A 6,685-nucleotide genomic window follows, 5' to 3' on the forward strand; every position below is an offset into this window, starting at 1 on the left:
TGTTAAAATAGTGCTCAATACATCAATTGTAGAGTGATATAGAAATATCACTGTTAAAATAGTGTCCCAATTACATCAATTATAGAGCGATATAGAAATATCAATGTAGAGTGATATAGAAATACCAATGTTAAAATAGTGCTCAATATATCAATTATAGAGTGATATAGAAATACCACTGTTAAAATAGTGCTCAATACATCAACTGTAGAGTGATATAGAAACACCACTGTTGTAATAGTGCTGAATACATCAATTATAGAGCAGGTAGAAATAATAAAATAGAACTTGAATCATGTTGTTACGCAATATGATCTTCAGACAACAAACTTCATATTATTTAACATAAAGATAACATAACAACTCATTTGAATTCCCCTATAAATATAGAAGTATCTGACAATAATAAAAAAATCTAGATTAATACAGAATATTAGAAACCATACCCTGAGAATATCGAGATACAGTCCAATTAGGTAATTGAATCATATGTGTTATTTCCATGGAGTCGTAGATATTGGTTAAAAAATAACATTGATTAAAAGATAGATTGGAATAACCTTGATCAGGAAATCCATGGTGAACTCACATACATAAACTTAGTGTATTAAAGGATCTAGGTCAGGGCAAACTTGGTGACATTTTGTATTACTGTTTAAAGTGACCATACCATGATTAATTGTATGTTCCAATCCTATTCAGGCTTGTGGTCTTTAAATTTGTAGAACAGACAATATGTACCAGTACTCAATTTCCTTACCAACACTTCCATTGTCTGATTTTATGTCTGACACTAAAGATAACAGTACCTAACTTTTCAACATATAAATATTCAAATTAAGTACCAATGTTCAAAAGTGAAATCCTTAAAATCAATTTCTAAAAGATCTGCCAGTTTGGAGTACAGAATCAACAAGATTGCTATATAACTATAAAGCGATGTCCTACCTAAATGATCACAATATATTAGCTTCTAGTTGGCAAATTAAGGCATTACATGACTATTTCCATCTTAATCAGCCCAATTACACAGAAAAAAGACATAAATATTCCACTCATTTGTTTAAAATTATTTCAGGAGAACAAGCAGTCACACTTTAAACATGGTAACATGAATATTATATAAAGTGTAATGTGAATAGACAGAATAAACTGAGTTATTCAAACTGACAGATAATAAATAAAAAACTTTATTCTAGGTCAGCTAGAGAGATATCTATGTAAGGACTATACTGTGTAAACAAACCGCACATAGAGAGATAAATTTCTTAATTTACTTATATCAAACTATTAATAAATTTCAACACTGACTTCACTACATATATAGCCAATGGTACATAAGCTTATTAATTACATTTTAATAAATTTATATAAAACCAGTTTGACATTAAGATTCCAAGCATCTGGTGCACAAGAGCCAAGTGACAATCTGAAGATGTAAAATAACTTAATTAATTTTTTTTTTTTAATAAAAGAATGGTGTTTAAATTCTTTCTTCTTCTGTACATAAATTTATGAATGATTTTGTGGTTAAGTCAAGTTGGGTTTTTCCAATGTCTCGAGTTGTAACTTTTTGAAGAAATCCCATTTTCAAATCATTTGACCACAGCATTCAGTTATAACCCTACTTAGCATATATATGAATAATTATCATGTAAATCACTGTACATAGCAAAAAATCTGTGCCTAAACTATTTGTCACATTTTACAGCCATATGACCTAATTAATCATTGTTTATACACATAGCTGTATCATTACTATATTCCTTTCTTCATTTTTATTTTTTAACCAATTTTCATCATTTTAAGTTTATCTTGAACCCTGTGCCAGTGCCTTTTATTGAATAGTAACTGGTTACTCTTCAATCACCCTAATCTTCAATCAATAATAATAAATGTTATTTAATGCTCTGTCAGGTTTTCAAGCCAGTATTTTTGCTGACCTTATAGCTTGATTAATTGATATAATTGACCATATATAAAGAAAAATTATCCAGAGACCTATACAGTCCTGACTTTTACTACCAAAAAAAGAGTATTCTGTACTGCCCATGGTCAAGTGACTATAATTAGTTGGTATGTCTACTGTAAACAATATGTCATCAGGTCTTTACATTGCAATAAATCTGCCCAATTAAAGTTTCAAAATAAAGTTCGGGCCTAATGTTTGACCAGTATCATATTACATACATATACACATCCTTATGGCCTCTCTTATATTAACTTTTCTTATTGACCTTCATTCAATTTTTTTAGAACTATTCTATAAACTATAGACTTCGCCTATGGACCCTACTGAGGATTCTGATTTCTGAAATTTTCACAACTATCTTCTTTTCAAAGAACAGAGTTTTGCTTAAGAGAACCAAAATTTCAAATTTAATCTAGTGAAGAAGGGCTCTATACTAAATTTAGAACATGAAACCTAATACCAGGGTGCCAAGAACAGGTCAAGTTATTGTACTTTCTTAGTGAGGTATTATCAATTGGTGACAACATGCAATATAAATTTGTGTCATATCTGTCAAAGAGTAATGAACCATCACATGCCAGTTTTGGCTGTAATGGCCGCCAAGTGGTAGTAAAAGTTAGGGCTGTATATTGTAAAGACAAACGGCACACAGACCAGCCTTCATGGAGCCTTCATGGCTGGTAATTCCTGTCCAAAAATAAAAGTTATATAAGTTTAAAGGAATTATAAAGAGGTTTTCTAAATTATTTACACTTAGTTTTAATGGAATTGCAGGATGTCTGATTGAAAATTGACATGATGCAAACTGATGCTATCAGTGTCTCTGATACACATAAAATATTTAGAAAACCTCTTAACAATCCCTTTAAGTTTGCTAACCTCTTTACCAAATTCTATGATATTTCTTTAAGTTTTAAAGACATGCAACAATCTTACTGAATAAAGGGGCTACATGTATAATTTACAATAGTTTCTATCAGTGCAAAATTCCATCCATATGGATCACTTTGATTAGTCAGACATGACCTGCCAATTCAACAATCATAAATAAAACATCCCTAAATATATATGAAAGACACTTGAGGCAGAGAGAAGATGGCAAACAGTATGATAAATCTAAAAGCCCTGGCTCTGACATGTACTAAATATCTGGGAACTGATACAGCCCTAGCAAAAAATAATCTCCTGATATCAGCAACCATTTTCAATTTGTGACAAAAACGTAAAAAAAACCTACCTGATCCGAAACGAAAGATTAACCATTTTATAAATGAACTGAATCTTCTTGAAATACAAGTCCAGCAACCAACTACATCCATTTTCATAGAATTGTCATTAAATTATTGTGACCATGAAATGTTAAAGAAGCCTTATTAAGGATGACAATTTCACCAAACACTCTCAGATCATGAACAACGAAAGCGAAAGAAATGAATGTTGACAAGCATGTTGTTATCTTCTTAGTTTGTGTCAAATGAGTTGAGAGAATGAAGTAAAATAGAAAGTATATTCAGGCAGTATATATATTAAGTTTAGATTATAATATTATTGATTTTACCAGTTGACAATCTACGCCCAGGAACAGCTGTTCATATTTCATCACTGATGCAATTTAAAGGAGCAAGTTGGAGACCATTGAATTCATAATCTATGCCTCTGTACGAAATTTTCGCAGTTGTTTTAAGTAAAAGGGTATAAATTTCATAGAATTAGAGCACCAAACAAACAGAGCTATTCCAGATGCTGATTCTTTCAGAACACTTCATTTAGTGCAGAAAGTTCACATAAAAATATGTCAATCATATATCAGAGTTCAAGAGATAACAAATCATTCAGCTCCAATAAAAGCAGGACTCGTTGTTTATTTGTATTTTCCAGTCATGTCTGATATAAGGGTCTATAAACAGATATAGTTCTAGTCTATAGGTTACATCAGACTTGACTGTCCAAAAGGGTCATATATATAACATGTTTAGAAAATATCTTTTCATTTCTTTAACACCAACTGGTGTTGATAGAAAAGGAAAAAAATATTACTGAAACTATGCAATATAATTCCAACTTAACCACAGATATGGAATATTGTTTGTTTTTACTATGGAAACCAAAAACCAAAATACAGTATTCATATCAATGTGTAATAAATTTATTGAAAATATAACCGACCATTACTGATATTATAAATATTCAGTAAGAAAAAACATTCTATTGTTATTAAACATAAAAGAGAAATATGAAAAAGGTTAGGTATCAATAACAAAAACTTGTTTATGGAATTTACCTTTTCAAATTCAATAAGTTTGCTATCTAAAGTTGTGCAAGGTTGTTATTCTTAGTTGGAAGTTTGTTTGAAACCGATTTTATGTTTAAAGATTAAAATACATTTACAATAAAAGGAACAAAAGCTGACAGAGAAAAAAATCAGATTCCAATGTTAAAACTCTCTATCTTATGATAACAGCTAATATTATTAAGAATAAGATCAAAGCTTGGAATACATTTGCGATTAAGAGAGAAATGAAGTTTTCACAACAACTATATTACAAGAATATAGCAACCAGTCTATTGAAGTACAGAACGGTAATTACTAATTCTGGATCTATTCCAACTTTACTTTTTACTCATTACAATTTCACTGCCAAACAATCTTAAATTCATGTCATAACAATATATTGATGCAACCACTGAAATAACTCACAACACCTTGAATGATATTTGGGTCCAGTTTCTAAGAATAAATATTTTTAGTCTAGAATAACAGACAATTCTTGTAAAAAAAATGGAACAATTGTTAACAATTGAAAATTAACTAAATACAGAATTCACAGACACACCAGAGACAGATCATTACCATAATTTCTTGCTTCTGGTTCATCCAGACTAGGTTATTGGTTCAAAATATACCCTTATTACCCAGTATATATATAATTACCATAATTATTCAAGACCACACCCCAAAGTGACAGAATAGTCAACCTGGTGATGGTATTCACTCTGCTGCAGAAGTAGAATCCCCGGTGTCCATATCAATGCATTATTTGCTCAACCTTCTTAAAATTTCCTATCAGAGAGAACAAAAAGCCAATTTAAAGCTATGGTGCATTTCTTCCATCTCAAATAAATATCTTGATATCTAAAAATGGAATTGATTTCTTTCAATTTCTCTTTTTCTAACCAAAACATTGTTCCAAATAAATAGGTGTCTTTAACGCAAAATTGTTGTTCACCTAGTAGAATCAAAGATTTTTGGCACTTGATTTATAGGAAACTAGGAAATGAAATACTTTTCTGGACCATGTGGACTAATGAAGCCTATTAAGGTTACAATGAGAAAAATTTTGCCAGGACAGCAGCATTTCCCTGCTCTTTTGCAATTTTCATCTTCTTAATCTTTAATGTGCACAGTCTGTAGCACACAGGGTCTCGGTTTAACATATAATTTTTAAATTTTTTTTAGAAAAGTAAGCTTATAATTTGAAATAGGGATTATAACTTTTGTAGATTTCTATTTTTCATTTGCACTCACACATGATGCATCCCGCTAGATATAGGTAATTAAAATATTACATACCAGTAATGTATATATGTATTGTATTAGGGGGGAAACCACTAGGGTGGAACTTGTATTAGGGGGAAACCACTAGGGGTGAACTTGTATTAGGGAGGAAACCACTAGGGTGGAACTTGTATTAGGGTGGAAAACACCTGGGTGGAACTTGTATTAGGGGGGGAAACACTAGGGTGGAACTTGTATTAGGGGGAAACCACTGGGGTGGAACTTGTTTTAGGGGGAAACCACTAGGGTGGAACTTGTATTAAGGGGAAACCACTAGGGTGGAACTTGTAATATGGGGAAACCACTAGGGGGGACTTGTATTAGGGGGAACCACTAGGGATAACCACTGTAAGCCAGATTAACTACCAGTCTCCCTACTCTCTGAGTTTCAAAACGCTCTTAATTAAGGTGAAAAGATATATTATACAGCCTAATTCACATTAAATTACAAGAACAGAGATGACAGGCAGCAAAAATTACATGAAAATTACATAAACCATGGATATCTTTGACAGTCACTCATTGGCAACAATGTTTCCTTGATTTGAAAAAAAATAAACATTTTTCTCAAGTTAGATAACTCTTTTCCTTCCCAGAATTCCTTCACTAAAACTAGGGCAGTAAAGAAAACATTGACAAAATTCGATTATAAAACAATAATTAGTCCTCAGAACTCTAAACGTTTACAATCAAAACATTTTTCTATTACTCAAGCATTAAGTGACATACATTTTAAAACATTTGCACCTGAGCACAAAGGTGTAAAAAGGTGTCAAGTGTATTTGTACCTCCCGAAAATAAGGCGGCCATGTTGACTGTCGACCACTTGGCGAATGAACTTACCTTTTTCAGGCTGCACAAAGGTGTTGTGGAGGTCGTCATCCCGACTAACCTGCGTTATAATGGACGTACTGTCCATTTAGACAATACCTAAATCCCTTTAGCGACGACGTTTTGGTGAATTTCAAAGGAATTAAGAAACATTCAAAAAGAAACATCAACTGTTGCTTCGAAAGTAAATAACATGGCTGTCGGATTGTAGCCTCATGAATATTAATTAGCTCGAGCTCACGTCTGTTATTTTCACATTTTTTTACTTTAAAGCTGACGAAGGCGAAATTTTAGAATTGTAAAGAAAAGGGGCCGTAAATAAAGTG

Source organism: Lottia gigantea, assembly GCF_000327385.1.
Source record: "Lottia gigantea unplaced genomic scaffold LOTGIsca_106, whole genome shotgun sequence".
NCBI lineage: Eukaryota > Metazoa > Mollusca > Gastropoda > Lottiidae > Lottia > Lottia gigantea.